We start from the raw sequence: 20,499 nt of genomic DNA, 5'->3' as shown, positions 1-20,499 counted from the left end.
TCCTTCAATAATCACTCTGAATGTAAATGGACTAAATACTTCAATCAAAAGGTATCAGAATGGATTAAAAAGTGAGACCCATCTATATGCTGCATGCAAGAGACTCATTTTAGACCTAAGGACACCTGCACATTGAAACTGGGGGGGATGGAGAGCCATCTATCATGTTAATGGATGTGACAACAAAGGTGGAATAACCTTATTTCTATCAGACAAACTAGATTTTATTTTATTTTATTTTACTTTAATGTTTATTTAGTTTTGAGACAGGGAGAGACAGAGCATGAACAGGGGAGGGGCAGAGAGAGAGGGAGACACAGAATCCAAAGCAGGCTCCAGGCTCTGAGCTGTCAGCACAGGGCCCAACGTGGGGCTCGAATTCATGGACTGTGAGATCATGACCTGAGCCGAAGTCAGAAGCTTAACCGACTGAGCCACCCAGGCACTCCCAGACAAACTAGCTTTTAAAACAAAAACTAACAATAGATGAAGAAAGGCATTGTATCATAACTGAGTGGTCTATCCATCAAGAAGATCTAACAATTGTAAGTATTTATGCCCCTATTGTGAAACAATACAAATATATAAATCAATTAAACATAAAGAAACTCATTGATAATAACACCATAATAGTAGGGGACTTCAACACCCCACTTACAACAATGGACAGATCATCTAAGCAGAAAATCAACAAGGAAACAATGGCTTTGAATGACACATTGGACCAAATGCACTTAACAGATGTATTCAGAACATTCCATCCTAAAGTAGCAGAATATACTTTTTTTGTGAGTGCACATTGAACATTCTCCAGCATAGAACACATATTGGGTCACAAATTAGCCCTCAATAAGTACAAAAATATCAAGATCATACTATACATATTTTTAGATCACAAAGCTATGAAACTTGAAGTCAACCACAAGAAAAAAATTGCAAAGACAACATGAAGGTTAAAGAACATCCCACTCAAGAATGAATAGGTGGGGCACCTAGGTGGTTCAGTTGGTTAAGCGTCCAACTCTTGACTTCAGCTCAGGTTATGATCTCAAGGTCATGAGATTGAGCCCCATGTCAGGCTCTGTGTTGAGCATGGAGCCTGATTAAGATTCGCTTTCTCCCTCTGCCCCTCTCCCCTGTTTGCACTCTCTTGCTCATTCTCTCTCAAAATAAACATTAAAAAAAAAAAAGAATGAATGGGTCAACCAGGAAATTAAAGAAAAATTTTAAAAGTACAATGGAAGGAAATGAAAATAAAAACACGACAGTCCAAACCTTTGGGATGCAGCAAAGGAAGTATATTGCCACATAGGCCTACCTCAAGAAGAAAAGTCTGAAATACACAACTTAACTTTACACCTTAAGGAGCTAGAAAAGAAACAGCAAATAAATCTGAAATCCAGAAGAAGGGAAAAAAATAAAGATTAGAGAATAAACAATATAGAAACAAAAAAAACAGTAGACTGGATCAACAAAACTAAGAGTCAGTTCTCTGAAAGAATTAATAAAATTGGTAACCCTCCAGCCAGACTTACCAAAAAGAAAAGAGAAAGGAGCTAAATAAATAAAATCACGAATGAAAAAGGAGAAATAACAACCAACACCACAGAAATACAAAGAATTATAAGAATATTATGAAAAACTGTATGCCAACAAATTGGGCAATCTGGAAGAAATAAATTCATAGAAGCATACAAATTACCAAAACTGAAACAGGAAGAAATAGAAAATGTGAACAGACCCATAACCAGCAAATAAATTGAATCAATAATCAAAAATCTCCCGGGGCACCTGGGTGGCTCAGTCGGTTGAGCGGCCGACTTCAGCTCAGGTCATGATCTCGCGGTCTGTGGGTTTGAGCCCCGCGTCGGGCTCTGTGCTGACAGCTCCGAGCCTGGAACCTGTTTCAGATTCTGTGTCTCCCTCTCTCTGACCCTCCCCCGTTCATGCTCTGTCTCTCTCTGTCTCAAAAATAAATAAATGTTAAAAAAAAATTTTTTTTTTAAATAAAAAAAAAAAATCTCCCAACAAACAAAAGTCCAGGGCCAGATGGCTTACCAGGGATAAAAGAGTTAATACCTATTATTCTCAAATTGCTCCAAAAAATACAAATGGAAGGAAAACTTGCAAAATCCTTCTATGAAACCAGTATTACTTTGATTCCAAAACCAAAGACCCACAATAAAGAGGAATTACAGACCAGTATCCCTGATGAACATGGATGCAAAAATTCTCAATAAGATACTAGCAAGTCAAATCCAACAGTACAGTAAAAGAGTTATTCACCATGATCAAGTGGGATTTATTCTGGGGCTGCAGTCTGGTTCAGTATTCACAAATAAATGTGATACACCAAATTAATAAAAGAATGTATAAGAGCCATATGATTTTGTCAATAGATGCAGAAAAAGCTTTTGACAAAGTACAGCATCCATTCTTGATAAAAACTCTCAACAAAGAAGGGATAGATGGAACATATCTCAACATCATAAAGGGCATAAAAAAAAAAAAGACCCACAACTAATATCATCCTTAATTAGGAAAAACTGAGAGCTTGTCCTCTATACTCAGGAATAAGACAAGGATGTCCACTCTCACCATAACTATTTGTCTTAGCTTCAGCAATCAAACAACAAAAAGAAATAAAAGGCATCCAAATAGCAAGGAAGAGGTCAAACTATCACTATTTGCAGACATGATGCTCTATGCAGATAACCTGAAAGACTCTACAAAAAATTGCTACAACTAATACGTGAATTCAGCAAAGTCACCGGATACAAAATCAACATACAGAAATCTGTCACATTTCTATACACCAACAATGAATCAGCAGAAAAAGAAATGAAAGAATCAATCCCATTTACAATTGAACCAAAAACCCTAAGATATCTAGGAATAAACCTAACCAGAAATAAAAGGTCTATATTCTGAAAACTGTAGAACACTTATGAAAGAAATTGAAGAAAACAAAAAAGAAATGCAAAAACATTCCATGCTCATGGATTGGAAGAACAAACATTGTTAAAATAACTATATTACCCAAAGCAATCAACACATTTAATGCAATCCCTATCAAAATACCACCAGCATTTTTCACAGAGCTATTACAAACAATCCTAAAATTTGTATGGAACTACAAAAGACCCTGAATAGCTTAAGTAATGCTGAAAAAGAAAAACAAAGCTGGAGGCATCATAATTCCAGACTTCAAGCTATATTACAAAGCTGTAGCATCAATACAGTATGGTACTGGCACAAAAACAGACACATAAATCAATGGAACAGAACAGAAAATGCAGAAATGGACTCACAACTACACGGTCAACTAATCTCTGACAAAGGAAAGAATATCCAATGGAAAAAAGATGGTCTCTTCAACAAATGGTGTTGGGAAAACTGGACAGCAACATGCAGAAGAATGAATCTGGACCACTTTCTTACACCATACACAAAAGTAAATTCAAAATAAATGAAAGAGCTAAATGTGAGACAGGAAACCACCAAAATCCCAGAGGAGAACACAGGCAGCAACCTCTTAAACCTCAGCTGGAGAACTTACTAGACACATCTCCCGAGGCAAGGGAAACAAAAGCAAAAATGAACTACTGGGACTTCATCAAGATAAAAAGCTTCTGCACAACAAAGGAAACAAACAACACAACTAAAAGGCAGCCTAAGGAATGGGAGAAGATAGTTCCAAACAACATATCAGATAAAGGGTTAGTATCCAAAATCTATAAAGAAATTACCAAACTCAATGCCCAAAATAATCATAAGCATAATCATAATCATAATCTAGTTAGGAAATGGGCAAAAGACATGAATAGACACTTTTCCAAAGAAGACATCCAGATGGCTAACAGACTTATAAAAAGATGCTCAACATCACTCATCATCAGGGAAATACAAATCAAAACCACAATGAGGTACCGCCTCACACCTCTAAGAATGGCTAAAATTAACAACACAAGAAACAACAGGTGTTGGCAAGGATGTGAAGAAAGGGAAACCCTCTTGCACTTCTGGTGGGAATGCAAACTGGTGCTGCCACTCTGGAAGACAGTGTGGAAGTTCCTCAAAAAATTAAAATTAGAACTACCCTATGACCCAGCAATTGCACTACTAGTTATTTATCCAAAGGATACAAAAATGCTGATTCAAAGTAGCACATGCACCCCGATATTTATAGCAGTATTAGCAACAATAGCCAAATTAGGGAAAGAGCCCAAATTTTCATTGACTGATGAATGGATAAAGATATATAGATATAGACATAGATGTCATCAAAAAGAACAAAATCTTCCCATTTGCAATGGAGCTAGAGTGTATTATGCTAAGCGAAATAAGAGAAATCAAATACCATATGATTTCACTTGTATGTGGAATTTAAGAAATAAAATAAATGAACATATGAACATATGGGAGGGGGAAAAGAAGAAAAGGAGAGAAGGAAACAAATCACAAGAGACTCTTAAAGATAGACAACAAACAGGGTTAATGGAGGGAGGTTGTTGGGGGATATTCTAGTTGGATGATGGGTATTAAGGAGAGCACTTTTTATGATAAGCACTGGGTTTTGTATGTAAGTGATGAATCACTGAATTCTACTCCTGAAACCAATATTGCAGTGTATGTCAACTAACTGGAACTTAAATATAAAATTAAAAAAAAAATAAAAATGGAAAAAAGGTTACATGAAGACAAATGAAAATGAAAACACAAGAGTTCAAAATCTTTGGGATACAGCAAAAGTGGTTCTAAGGGGAAGTTCAGAGCAATACAGGTCTATATTAAAAAGCAAGAAAAATCTCAAACAACTTACCCTTAAATCTAAAGGAGCTAGAAAAGAAGAACAAATGAAATCCAAATCCAGCAAAAGAAAGGAAATAATAAAGATCAGAGCAGAAATAAGTGATATAGAAACTTAAAAAACAAAACAAAACAAAAAACAACAAACAATAGAAGGGATCAATGAAGCCAGGAGCTGGTTCTTTGAAAAGATCAACAAAATTGATAAACCTCTGGCAAGACTCATGAAAAAGAAAGAGGACCCAAATAAATTACTAATGCAAGATGAAAAATAACAACCAATAACAAAGAAATACAAACAATTGTAACAGAATATTATGAAAAACCTCTATGCCAACAAATTGGACAACTTAGAAGAAATGGATAAATTCCTAAACATACAACCTACCAAAGCTGAAGCAGGAAGAAATAGAAAATTTGAACAGATCAATTACCAGCAACAAAATTGAATCAGTCATCAAAAAACCCCCCAAAAAACAAAGTCCAGGACCAGATGGCTTCACAGGCAAATTCTACCAAACATTTAAAGAAGACTTAATATCCATTTTTCTCAAACTATTCCAAAAAATACAAGAATGAAAATTTCAATTGAAATTTGAGGCCAGTATCACCCTGATACCAAAACCAGATAAAGGCACCATAAAAAAAGAGAACTACACACCAATAGCTCTCATGAATATAAACACAAAAATCCTCAACAAAATATTGGTAAACTGAATCCAACAAAACATTAAAAAAAAATCATACACCATGATCAAGTCAGACTTACTCCCAGGATGTAAGTGTAGTTTATTATTCATAAAACAATAAGTTTGATACAATACATAAATAAGAGAAAGGTTAAAAACCATATGATCATTTGAATAGATGCAGAAAAAGCATTTGACCAAGTACAACATCCATTCATAATAACCATTCCCCGCTCCCATAAAGTTAGTGTAGAGGAATCATATCTCAACATAATGAAGGCTTTATATGAAAAACCCATGGCCAACATCATAATTGTGAGAACTGAGAACTACACCCCCCACCCCCACTTTTCTTAAATCAGGAACAAGACAAGGAGGTCCACTCTCACCACTTTTGTTCAATATAGTACTGGAAGTCCTAGCCACAGCATTCAGACAAGAAAAAGAAATAAAAGGCATCCATATTGGTAAAGAAGTAACTTTCTTCTTTCACTTACAAACTTTCACTGTTTGTAGATGACATGATACCTTATATAGAAAACCTTTAAAACCACCAAAAAAACTAGTAGAACTGATAAATTAATTCAGTAAAGTCACAGGATACAAATCCATGTATAGAAATCTGTTGCATTCCTATACACTAATAATGAAACAGCAGAAAGTGAAATTAAGAAAACAATCCCATTTACAATTGCATCAAAAACAATAACGTGGGAATAAGCTTAACCAAAGAGTTAAGAGACCTATACTCTGAAAACTAGAAAACACTGATGAAAGAAATTGAAGATGACGCAAAGAAATGGGAAGACATTTCATGCTCTTGGATGGGAAAAAGAAACATTGAGGGGCACCTGGGTGCTTCAGTGAGTTAAGTGTCCAATTTCAGCTCAGGTCATGATCTCATGGTTCATGAGTTTAAGCCCCATGTCATGTTCTACATTGATGGTGAAGAGCCTGCCTGGGACTCTCTCTCTCTCTCTCTCTCTCTCTCTCTCTCTTCTCTCTCTTCTCTCTCTTCTCTCTCTTCTCTCTCTTCTCTCTTCTCTCTTCTCTCTCTCTCTCCCCCCCCCCACCTCGGTCTCTGCCCCTCCCCACTCTCTTTCAAAAAATAAATAAAAGGAAGAAGAAACATTGTTAAAATGTCTATACTACCCAAAGCAACCTACAGATTTAATACAATTCTTATGAAAATACCAATAGCATTTTTCACACAAAATAGAAAAGATAATCCTAAATTTGTATGGAACCACAAAAGACCCTGAATAGCAAAAGCAATTTTGAAAAAGAAAAACAAAACTGGAGGTATCACAATTCCAGATTTCAAATTATATTACAAAGCAGTAGTAATTAAAACATTATGATGGGGTGCCTGGCTAGCTCAGTTGGAAGAGCATGTGACTTTTGATCTTGGAATCATGAGTTTGAGCCCCACAGTGGGTATCAAGATTACTAAAATAATAATAATAATAATAATAATAATAATAATACACTTTAAAAAACAACAACACACACTGTGGTAGTGGCATACAAATAGACACAAAGATCAATGTACTACAATAGAAAGCCCAGAAATAAACCCACAATTATATGGCTAATTAATTTTTGACAAAGGGGACAAGAGTATACAATGGGAAAAACACAAGTGGTGTTGGGGAAACTGGACAGCCACTTGCAAAAGAATGAAACTGGACCACTTTCTTTCACCATACACAAAAATTAACTCAAAATCATTTAAGAACCTTAAACCATAAAAATCCTTGGAGAGAGCATAGGCAGTAATATCTGACATGGGTCATAGCAACATCTTCCTAGATATGTCTCCTGAGGTAAGAGAAATAAAAGCAAGAACTATTGGGATTATATCAACATAAAAAGTTTCTGCACAGCAAAGGAAACCATCAACAAAACTAAAAGAAAACCTTCTGAATTGGAGGAGATATTTGCAAATGATACATCCAATAAATGATTACTTTCCAAAAAATTTAAGAATTTATACAACTCAATACCCAAAAAATAATCCAATTAAAAATGGACAGAAGACATGAACAGACATTTTTCCAAAGATGACAGATGGACAACAGACACACAAAAAAATGCTCAACATCACTCATTATCAGGGAGATACAAATCAAAGTACAATGAGATATCACCTCATTGTCAGGATGGCTAGAATCAAAAACACAAGAAACAAGTGTTGATGAGAATGTGGAGAAAAATACTGTTGCACTGCTGGTGGGAATGCAAACTGGGGCAGCCACTCTGGAAAACAGTATGGAGGTTCCTCAAAAAATTTAAAATAGAACTACCCTCCAATCCAGGAATTGCACTACTGGGTATTTACCCAAAAAATACAAAAACACTAATTCAAAGGGATACATACTCCCTATGTTTATTGCAGCATCATTCACAATAGCCGAACTATGGAAGCAGCCCATGTGTCCATTGATAGACAAATGGATGAAGGTGTGGCATATATACAATGGAATATTATTTAGCCATAAGAAAGGATGAGATCTTGCCATTGGCGACAACATCAATAGAACTAGAGCGTATACTACTAAGCAAAATAAGTCAGAGAAAGACAAATGCCATATGATCTCACTCATATGTGGAATTTAAGAAACAACACAAAAGGTAAGCAAAGGGAACAAAAGAAAGACAAACCAAGAAACAGACTCTTAGCTATAGAGAACTGATGGTTACCATAGGAGAGGTGGGTGGGGGAATAGGGGAAGTAGGAAAATGAAATAAAAGAGTACACATATCATGATGAATAAAATAAAATAATTTTTTTTATATAAAAGAAAAGAACATGCCAACCAGGAATACTACCTGGCAAAGTTGTTCTTCAGCTACAAAAGAGAGATAAAGACTTTCCCAGACAAAAACTGAGGGAGTTCATCACCACTAGACCTGCCTTATGAGAAATGCTTCCAATCACAATCATAAGAGGATGTTTTGATAATTTGATTCTAGAATTGTTAGAAAAATACATGAAGAAATTCAGAGCATATACACTTCGACCCAAGAGTTCCATATCAGGAATTTATCTAATGTATATACTATCACATACACATATCCATCACACATACATTGCATATATGTACAAGGATATTCAATGCAACACTGTAGTAACAATAGAGTAGAAAATAACCTTAAAATTCATTAACAAGGAACTAGTTAAGTGACATATTTATGTGTTAAAACTATATAGCCTATTTAAACATTATGTAGACTGATGATAAGTATTGATGCACATTTTACATCATTGTAGAACAATCTCCAAAATCTACTTTTAAGTAAAGGGCATGTGTGCAGAAAAATGTTTATAGTCTGTTTCTATTTTTATTTTATTATTTCTAATATAATTTATTTTTAAATTGGCTAAAATACAGTGTGTAAAGTCTGCTCTTGGTTTTTGGGATAGATTCCCATGGTTCATCGCTTAGATACAATCTCCAGTGCTCATCCCAACGAGGGCCCTCCTCCATGACCATCACCCATTTTCCCCTCTCCCCCACTCCTCCATCAACCCTTAAGGAGAGGAGATGGGTGGTACATATACATACAGGTATATACACACTTGCATAGTCACATAATATCTCTGGTAGGCTACACAAGAAACTGGTAAGAGTGGTGACATCTGAAGGACTGAGGATCAGGAGTGAAAAAGAGACTCATTTTTACTGCATACTCTTGCATTGTGTGGATTTTTCTGCCATATGCACATAATCAATTATTCTTGCCTTTTGAGGGCATATTGTTTTATTCAGTATGAGTATGAGAATCCTAGGTTTATTCAATAACTATTTTTTAATTGTTTTGCAGAGTCCATATTTTATTTTATTCAAAAATGAAATAAAAAAAGGTATACAGCAAAGTCTTCTTCCTACCCATGACTCCTATCCCTCTAGTTCTCCCCCACCAGAGATAACTATATTCAGTTTCTTTTATACCAGTTTATGCATATATAAGCAAATACAAACACATATATTCTCCTTGTCCTTCATCCTTTTTTTCACAAAGACAAATTACTATTATATAAACAAATCTGCACAATGGCCATTTTTACTTAGTAACATACCTTAGAACAAAAATTACAACCCACAACAAGTAGACTAGACATCTTAAAAATTAAATACTCTTGTGCTTTGAAGTATGCCATGAAGAAAGTGAAAAGACAACCCACAGAATGGGAGAAAAATTTTGCAAATCATAAATCTGATAAGAGACGTGTAACCTAGAACATATAAAGACCTCTTAAAATTCAATAATAAAACAAATTCTGACTTCCAGAGAAGACATTGGAGTAGGAGGATCCCAAACTCACCTCCTCCTAGGATTACACCAAATAACTGCCATATCAGTGGAAATAAACCAGAAAACAACCTGAAGACTGGCAAAACTGACTCTACAGCTAAATGTAGAGAAGAGGCCACATCAGAGATAGTAGGAAGGGCAGAGACACAGTCAGGACCTGTGTCTGACCTATGGGACTGTCCACCGGTGAGAGGGATACCCTGGGTGTGGAGAGGGGAGAGGATCAGATCCCACACCAGACACAAAGAAGCCATACTGGAAGATGAATCCCAGTAACATTTGTCTTTGAAACCAGAGGGGCCTAACTTTATGAGTTCTTATAATCAGTGGGACCTAACACCTGGAAATTTATAAATCAGCAGGCTCAGAGGGCAATAGGAAACTAAGTCTTCATCCTTAAAGAGATAGCACAATAAACAACCCCACTGAGATATAGCATAGAAACAGTTTGAAAGTACCTTCGGTATACAGAGATTTATTTACTAATCTCAGAGCATGTGCTGGAGGAGCAGGAACTTTTGGGAGACTTCTTCAAGAACAAAAGAGTGGGTACCATTTCCTCCCCTGCACCCTAACCTTGACACACAGACACTTATGGGAACGAGTACAGCATGAATATTCTCACCTAGCTTGCTAACATCATGTCCCACTCCTGTGCTCTTCTGTGGATCTGCCCTCCTCCATCGTGGTCTGGGCAGGAGTTTTTCCAGGATGGCTCCATGTCCCCTCTCACAGTGGACTGGTGCAGATCTTGCTGGCATTGTATTACCCACCCCTGCATTCCTCTGCAGATCTGCCCCCTCCAACACTTCTTTAAGCAAGAGACCATCCAAAGCAGTGCCATAAGCCTAGCAGGGTACAAGCAATCCCAACAAGGGCCAGCACCATCCAAAGTGACTCCTACCCTGGAGAGAGGGAAGATAACCACAGTCACCAGTCAGACTGTAGATTCAGCTGTGGCAATGGGCAGGGGACAGATAACTGGTATGATTCCAGACCCTGCCCTACCAACAAAAGCTTCACAGGAGACTACAGAGGGAAAGCACCCTGCAGTTTGATGCTACCAGCGCTCTGGCAAACACCTGCTCTGACCCAACTCAAATCCAAGGCTGCCCCAGATTGGCTCGCTAACAACACAGGGGCCAAATCTTGCCCACAACCAGGCAAATAGAACCATTTAAGATGACTGAACTGAAGGCAAATGTAGCTCAGTCACAACATTAGGGCATACACAAAATAAATAGGAGACACCCCTGAAGTGCCAGGTTCTGGTAAACAGGAACACTGAACTACAGGGCACTACAGGACCTCTTCCTCATAAGTACACTACTCTCAAGGGCCGGAGATGTAATTGACTTTCCTAACACAGAGAAACATAGAGTTAGACAAAATGAGGAGACAGAGGAATATGTCCCAAATAAAAGAACAGGAACAAATCACAGCAAGACAGCTAAACGAAATGGAGATAAGTAATATGCCTGATAGAGAATTTAAAGTATTGGTCATAAAAATTCTCATTGGCCTTGAGAACAGAGTGGAGGATCTCATTGAGACGCTCTGCAAAGAACCAATCATAGATGAAGAGCTCAATAACTGATATTAAAAATACACTAGAGGAAATAAATAGACTAGAGGTAGCAGAATAGATCAGCGACCTGAAGGACAGAGTAATGGAAATTAAGTGAACTGAACAGGAGAGAGAAAAAAGAATGAAAAATGAAAATAGATTAAAGGAACCAGTGACACCATCATGCATAATAACTTTCTCATTGTAGGGATCCCAGAAAAAGAGAGAGAAGGGGGCAGAAATCTTATTTGAAGCAATAGTAGCTGAAAAGTTCATGAATCTGGGGGAGGAAACAGAAATCCAGATCCAGATGGCAAGGAAAGCCTCCAATAAAACAAACCCAAGGAGGTCCACACTAAGACACATAGTAATTAAAATGGCAAAAAGTAGAGCTCAAGAGAAAAATTTAAAAGCAGTAAGAGAAAAGAAAACAGTTACATACAGGGGAACCCTATGAGATGATTTTTTAGCAGAAACTTTGCAGGTGAGAAAGGAAGGGCATGATATATTCAAGGCGTTGAAAGAAAACCTGCAACTGAGAATACCCTAACAAGGTATCATTCAGAATAGATGGAGAGTTTCCCAAACACAAGTTAAAGGAATTCATTGGCACTAAACCAGCCTTCCAAGAAATGTTAAAGGGGACTTTTTGAATGGAAAGACCATAAACAGAAGGAAAGTAATAAGCACAAAAACAGGAAAAATAAGAATATTTGTAAAAATCAGTCAATGGATTCACAAAATAAAAGAACGTAAAGTGTGACACCATATACCTAAAATGTGGGGGAGGGGGGAGGGAGAAGAGTAAAAATTTAATGCTTTTAGAATGGGTTCAAACTTAAGTGGCCATCAACTTAATATAGACTGCTATGTGCATAAGATGTTATATACAAACCTATTGGTAACCACAAATCAAAACCTGGAACAGATACGCAAAAAATAAAGAGAAAGGAATCCAGGTATATCATTGAAGAAAGCCAACAAACTGTGAGAGACGAAAGCAAGAGAAGAAAGTAACAGAAGAACTACAAAAACAACCATAAAACAAGTAACAATATGGAAATAAATGCATACTATCAATAGCCAAATATGGAAGCACCCAAGTGTCCACTGATACATGAATGGATTAAGAAGATGTGAGACATATATACATACACATTCACACATACACACACTGGAATATTGCTCAGCCATAAAAAAGAATTAAATCTTGCCATTTGCAACAACATGGAAGAATCTAGAGAATATAATGTTAAGTGAAATCAGAGAAAGACAAATACTATATTATTTCACTCATATGTGGAATTTAAGAAACAAAAGCGACAAACCAAAAATAAGACTTTTAAATATGGAGAACAAGCTGATGGTTACTAGAAAAGAATTGGGAGAGGGGAATGAGTGAAATAGGCAAGGTGTATTAAGAGTACTCTTTACCACAATGAGCCCTGAGTAATACATAGAATTGTTGAATCACCATATTGTGTACCTAAAACTAATATAACAATGTATGTTAAGTATACTGGAATAAAAATTTTTAAAAAGTGAGTAGAAATGTGGAAGGACTTTTAAAGGTCAGCAAGTTTAATAAGCTTATCTTAGATTTAGGAGGGATCCCTTGTAGTTTTTTTGAACTAGGGAATGAGAAATTAAAGCTGTGCTTCAAGAAACGTTAACTGGAAATTGAACTGAGATATTTCATTTGATCCCACTGGGACTTGGTGAGTCTGATTATACCAAGTATCATACTTGATATAGTTGTGCAACTTAGAGAACAATTCCTGTTGCAAGGAACTTAGTCTGGTGGAATCAAGAAACTGATTTTTAAAAGTCTGACTCAGTAAAATGTTAATAGCAGAACTGGTCTCAGCTTATATTATCATGAGGTAGCTGTTCTGTGCTGCCAGTGTAGTTCCACCATAGCAAGAGATGGAGTCTGTCATGATTTTACACCACTAACGTGGGTTCTGTGATTCACACAGAATGCTTTAAAGTCTATCCCCAAATCACAGGAATCCTGTTGTATCATATAAATTTAGATGAATTTTATTTTTTTAAATGCTATTTGAGAAAGAGAAAGAGAGAAAAAAGAGAGAGAGAGAGAGAGAGAGAGAGAGAGAGAATGCACCCAGCATGAGCACAAGAGTGGGGAAGGGGCAGAAAGAGGAAGAGAGAGAATCCCAAACAGGCTTCATGCTGTCAGCAAGTGCAGAGCCTGATACAGGGCTCAGTCTCACAACCATGAGATCATGACCTGAGCCAGAATCAAGGGTCAGATGCTTAACTGACTGAGCCACCCAGGCACCCCTAGATGAATTTTAAACAGCAGCATCTGTATTTCATTTTTCTGCATTTGTTCCCCTCTAAATTAGATTTCCATCCATCCTTAGGAAGTCTCATCCCTCTTTTACTGCATTCTTACCACCCCACATCTTCTCCTAATTATGCCCACCTGGTGGCTCCTTCTCTAAAATGCTTGGATTCCTTTTTCCTGCATGTCCCTGACACTTTGCTCTGCAGGTCTTTCTATAACAGGCTTGCTTAATCAAAATTATAGTCAACTTGAAGACACAAAAAATAATTTGGAAAATTTTAAAAAATTGTAAATGATGAAAGGAGTTCAAGCTGAAATAAAAGTAATTAGTAACACACTAGTAAAAGTAAGTATAAAGCCAAATTCAGAATACTCCCATTGTAATATGGTTGAGTATTAATCACATAAGACTAGTATAAAGGTTAAAGGACAAGAGTATTTAAAAGTAATTATAACTACAATAACTTATTAATGAATACACAATATAAAAAGAGGTAAATTGTAACATCAAAAACTCAGAAGTGGGAGGAAAAAAGGATAGAGTTTTTGTATCCAATTGAAGTTGTTATCAGCATAGGTGGCTGCATCTATGTTTTATGTAAACCTTATGGTAACCACAAAGCACAAGCCTACAGAAGATTTACAAAAGAGAAGTGAATCAATGCATATCTCCATGGTAAATTATCAATTTACAAAGGAAGGAAGCACGAGAGGGAATAAGAAACAAGGAAAATACAAAACAGCTAGAAAACATTACAATGACATTAATACATCCTTACCTATAAATAATCACACCAAACAAAAGGCATAGACTGGCCTTTTGGATAGATTAAGGAAAGATTAAGGATAGATTAAAAAAACAACATCCAGGGCGCCTGGGTGGCTCAGTCGGTTGAGCGGCCGACTTCGCTCAGGTCATGATCTGGCGGTCTGTGAGTTCGAGCCCCGCGTCGGGCTCTGTGCTGACCGCTCAGAGCCTGGAGCCTGTTTCAGATTCTGTGTCTCCCTCTCTCTGACCCTCGCCTGTTCATGCTGTGTCTCTCCCTGTCTCAAAAATAAATAAAACGTTAAAAAAAAATTTTTTTTTTAAAAATTAAAAAAAAAAAACACAACAACATCCAGCTATATTATGCCTACAAGAAACTTATTTCAGGTTTACTGTTTATTTTTTTGAGACAGACACAGAGCATGAACGGGGGAGGGGCAGAGACAGAGAGGGAGACACAGAATCCAAAGCAGGCTCCAGACTCCGAGCTGTCATTACAGACCCCAACACGGGGCTCAAACTCATAGACCATGAGATATTACCTGAGCTGAAGTCAGACACTTAACTGACTGAGCCACCCAGGCTCCCCAACTTTAAGAACACACATAGGCTCCAAGTGAAGGGAAGGAAAAAGATATTCCACGTAACTATAAACCAAAAGAGAACAGAGGTAACCAATATCAGACGAAATAGACTTTAAGCCCAAAATGGTAATGAGACAAAGATCATCATATACTGATAAAGGGGTCAATTCAAGAGGATTTAACAGTCATGACTCAACATTGAAGCACCTAAATATATTAGGCAAATACACACATGAATAGAGAAATAGACAACAATACAGTAACAGTAGGGGAATTTCAATATTCCACTTGCAACAATGGATAGATTATCCAGACAGAAAATTAACAAGGAAACACTGGACTTGAACTACACCTTAGAGAGAACTGGCCTAAAAGACATTTACAGAACATTCCATCCAACAACAATAGAATACACATTCTTCTCAAGTGCACACAGAACATTCTTCAGGATAGATCATATAATAGATCACAAAACAAATCTTAGCAAAGTTAAGAACACTGATATAATACCAAGTAACTTTTCTAACCAAAATGGTATGAAATTAGAAATTAATAAGAGGAGGAAAACTGGAAAATTCACAAATATGTGGAAATTCAACAACATGCTCCTGAAAAACCAACGGGTCTAAGAAGAAATCAAAGGGAAATTTAAAAAATACCTTTCAAACAAATGACAATGGGAATACAACATAACAAAATTTGCTGGATCCAAAATTTATGGGATCCAGCAAAAGCAGTTCTAGGAAAGATGTTTATAATGATAAATGCTTACATTAATAGAAAAGAAATCTTGAACAACCTAATTTTCCACCTCAAGGCACTAGAAAAACAACAGACTAAGCTCAAAGTTAACAAAAGGAAAGAAATAACAAAGATCAGAGCAGAAATAAATTAGAGACAAAAAAACAGTAGAAAAAAATCCAACAAAACTACGAGCTGGTTTTTTGAAAAGATAAACAAAATTGACAAACTTTTAGCTAGACTAAGAAAAAAGAAGAATCAAATAAAATCAGAAATGAAAGGCACATAATTGATACCACAGAAACACAAAGGATCATAGGAGACTATTATGAACACTTATATACCAACAGATTGGATAACCTAGAAGAAATGGGTAAATTCCTAGAGACATAGAACCCACAAAGACTGAATAAGCAAGAAATGGAAAATCTGAATATAGAACAATAATTAAGGAGATTGAATAAGTCGTAAAAAAAATCTAACAAAGAAAAGCCCAGGACCACATCATTTTCCTGGTGAATTCTACCAGACATTTAAAGAAGAATTAATGCCATTCCTTCTCAAACTCTTCTAAAAAATTGAAGGGGGAACATTCCCAAACTCATTTTGCAAGGCTAATAATACTCTGCTACCAAAGGCAGATAAGGATACTTCAAGAACAAAACTATAGGCCAATCTCCCTGATGAGTACAGTTGCAAAAATTCTCAAAAAATATTAGCAAAGAAAATTCAACATAACATTAAAAGGATCACACTTTCATGATCAAGTGGGATGGATGGTTCAACACACACAAATTAGTAAATGTGATATACCAAATTAATAGAATACAAGATAAAAATCATATGATCATCTCAATAGATTCAGAAAAAATATCTAACTTCAACATCCTTCGTGATAAAAAACTAAAAAAATAGGGTATAGAAGGAATGAATCTCAACATTATAAAGGCTGCATATGAGAAGCCCAAAGTCAACATCATACTCCATGAGAAAAGTTTAAAAGCTTATCCTGTAAGGAGGCATCTGGGTGGCTCAGTCAGTTAAGCATCTGACTTTAGCTCAGGTCATGATCTTGCCATTCCCAAGTTCAAGCCCCATGTTGGGCTCCGTGCTGACAGCTCAGAGCCTGGAGCCTGCTTTGGATTTTGTGTTTCTCTCTCTCTAACCCTCCCCCACTCATGCTGTGTTCACCCCCCCTCAAAAATAAATAAACATTGGGGCGCCTGCGTGGCTTGGTCGGTTAAGCGTCCGACTTCGGCTCAGGTCATGATCTCACGGCCCGTGAGTTCGAGCCCTGCGTCGGGCTCTGTGCTGACAGCGCAGAGCCTGGAGCCTGTTTCAGATTCTGTGTCTCCCTCTCTCTCTGCCCCTCCCCTGTTCATGCTCTGTCTCTCTCTGTCTCAAAAATAAATAAACATTAAAAAAAATTAAAAAAATAAACATTAAAAAAACTTTTTAAAGCTTATCCTCTAAGATCAGGAACAAGATAAGAATGTCCAGTTTCACCACCCACATTCAACATAGTACTGGAAGTCTAGCCAGAGCAATCAGGCAAGAAAAAGAAAAAAAGCAGCTAACTTGGAAATGAAGAAACAAAACTGTCTTTATTTGTAGATATGATCTTATATACAGAAAATCTTAAAGACTCCACCAAAAAACTATTACAGCTAATCAACATATTCAGTCAAGTTGCAAGATACCAGAAATCAGTTGTGTGTCTCTATACACTAACAATGAAATATCTGAAAAAAAGAAAGCAATCCCATTCACAATATCGTCAAAAATGACAAAATACTTAGGAATAGATTAACCAAGGAGTTCTATATACCTAAAACAAAACTTTCATGAGAGAAATTGAAGAGACACAAATAAATGGAAAAACAGCTCATGTTTATGGATCATAAAAATTTATATTGTTAAAATGTCTGTGTTACCCAAAGCCATCTATAGATTCAATGCAATCCCTATCAAAATTCCAGTGTGAAAAGCCCAGGACCCAGAGTATTTTTCCCACACAGAAATAGAAAAAAAATAATCCTAAAATTCACATAGAACAACAAAAGACCCTGAATAGCCAAAGCAATACTGAGGAAGAACAAAAAGCCAGAAGCATCACACTTCCTGATTTCCATCTATACTACAAAGCTATAGTAATCACAACAGTATGGTACTGGCATAAAAATAGACACATGGACCAATAGAACAGAATGGAGAGCCCAGAATACTCAATGGGAAAAGGGTGGTCTCTTCAACGAACAGTGTTGGGAAAACTGGATATCCACATGCAGAAGAATAAAATTGGATGTCTTTCTTTCTTAAACCACTCACAAAAATTAACTCAGAATGGATTAAACACTTAAGCACAAGTCTTGAACCCAAAAAAATTCTAAACAAAAATGTAGGGAAAAAGCTCCTTGACACTGGTCTTGGCACTAATTTTTTTGGATATGACACCAAAAGTAGAAACAAGAGAAAAAATAAGTGGGTCTGCATCCAACTGAAAAGCTCCTGCACAACAAGAGACAACAAAATGAAACAGCAACCTATGGAATGGGAGAAAATCTCTGCACATCATGTATCTGATAAGGGGATAATGTCCAAAATACACAAGGAGCTCACACAACTCAGTGGCAAAAAATACAATCTGATTTTAAAATGAACAAAAGAATTGAACCTTTTCTTCCAAAGAAGACATGCAAATTGACAACATGTAAACGAAAAGGCATTCAACATCACTAATCATCAGGGAAATGCAAATCAAAACCACAATGAGATACCACCACCTACCTGTTCGAATGACTGTTATCAGAAAGACAAGAGGTAACAAGTTGGCAAGGATATGGAGAAAAGGGACTTGTACAATGTTGGTGAGAACATAAATCAGTTCAGCAACTACTGAAGCATTTTTCATAATAGCCAAGATATGCAAATAACCTAAGTGTCTTTCAAAAGATGAATGAATAAAGATGTGATACACACACACACACACACACACACACACACACACACGCACTGGAATACTATTCAGCTAGGAGGAAGAAGAAAATCCTGTCATTTGCAACAACATGGATGAGCCCTGAGGGCATTATGCCAAGTGAAATAAATCAGAGAAAGAAAATATTCTATGATTATCACTTATATGTAGAATCTAAAAAAGCTAAACTCATGGAAACAGAATAGAACGATGGTTACCAGGAATGGGGGTGGGGAGATATTAAAGGATACAAACTTCCAGTTAGTTCTGAAAGGTCTAAAGTACAGCATGGTGACTATAGTAAACAATACTGTATACTTGAAAGGTGCTGAGAGAACAGACCTTAAATGTTCTCACCACAAAAAAGAAATGGTAATTATGTAAGGTGATTGAGGTGTTAAGAATCTTACTGTGGTAATTATTTCATAATATATAAATGTATTAAGTCATCAATCACACTGTATACCCCAATATTATATGTGAATCATACCTCAGTAAATCTGGGGAAAAGAAGACAACCAGCTTCACTAGTTTGTGTGTGTGAGTGTGTGTGTTGTAGCCCTGAGATATTTTATGCGTATCTATCAAATGTGATACCAAATATGTAAAAACACTTTGCCTTATTTTTTAGCACAAATGGTAAATTAATACACATACTTTTCTGTATTTTGATTTTTCCACTTTATATATCAGATTATTATAAGACATGAACTCTTCAAATAAAGTTTTGGGGGTTTGTTCTTTTAAAAAAATAGGTGGAATTTCAGTGGGTGATAACTTCAAGAGATTGTGGAATGCTGGACAGTTTTTCCAATATGGGGATGAGGTAAACCTGAAAAAATCACAAACACCATTTATATCAAAGTTCTTAACAGCAGCAAGTATGTGGTTATCTCAGGTGTAAATATCTCAAATTTAGATAAAACAGATGTTTGTTTCTCTTTCCCTTTAAAAATAAACTCTATCAGGGGCACCTGGGTAGTTCAGTTGGTTAAGCGGTCTGACTTTGGCTCAGGTCATGATCTCATGGTCCGTGAGTTTGAGCTCCACCATCGGGCTCAGTGCTGACAACTCAGAGCCTGGAGCCTGCTTCAGATTCTGTCTCCTTCTCTCTCTGCCCCTCCCCTGCTCACCCTCTATCTCTCTCTGTCTCTGTTTCATAAATAAATAAACATTAAAAAAAAATAACCACTATCATATTTACTATGCTTCTTTGTTAATTACTTTATTATCTCCCAGGAAGTTAAGTATCTTGGATCTTACAGGTAAATGGGTCTTCCTGGATTTGGGAAGACCTAATTCTCTCTCTAGTGAGTTATTTGAGCAGTAGTGGGAGTGGAGTGAAATTTGAGTGCCACTCCACAGCTGTCCACTTGAGGGAGGACGAGCTCTTTTCCCTTCTCTCTGGCTCTTCCTTTCCTTATTTTATTTTAGGCTGGAGACCCCCTAGATGATTAATCTTGCTGGTTAACCCTTAAATTTAAGCCCAGACCTACACTCTAACTTTAAGCAAGCATAATTCTCCTAGGAAATATTTGTATATCCCTTTAAAGAGCTCAAGAGAAGTAGTTACTAAAGTCTCCTGCAGGCCTATTCCAAAATTGGGTGCCCTCTTCTGTCCAATCTAAATCTCTAATAAGTTTTCATAAAAGTTCCTTGAGTTGGGCTAAAAGCCAATATTCATACTGTGTATAAATATATGAAGTATATTGTATGCTAAAGTATATTAAATACTATT

General features: G+C 36.5%; 1 protein-coding gene across 2 annotated transcripts in view; it reads right to left on the bottom strand.

Moving 5' to 3' along the window:
* The window catches only part of EEPD1 (endonuclease/exonuclease/phosphatase family domain containing 1), a 147,184-nt gene that overhangs the window by 7,662 nt on the left and 119,023 nt on the right, over positions 1 to 20,499 (bottom strand). Inside the window, exon 10 of one of the 2 annotated variants that reach the window (XR_006197806.1) lies at positions 19,576 to 19,593. The exons of the other annotated variant lie outside the window; for it this stretch is intronic. The gene's annotated coding sequence lies outside the window, so the exon portion shown is untranslated. Of the gene's footprint in view, positions 1 to 19,575; positions 19,594 to 20,499 lie in introns of those variants that run through there. 2 annotated transcript variants of the gene reach the window in all.

The sequence above is a fragment of the Panthera leo genome, chromosome A2, assembly GCF_018350215.1.
Source record: "Panthera leo isolate Ple1 chromosome A2, P.leo_Ple1_pat1.1, whole genome shotgun sequence".
NCBI classification, from domain to species: Eukaryota; Metazoa; Chordata; class Mammalia; order Carnivora; family Felidae; genus Panthera; species Panthera leo.
Note: the sequence above shows the minus strand (reverse complement) of the source record. Positions and strands in the feature narration are given on the sequence as shown.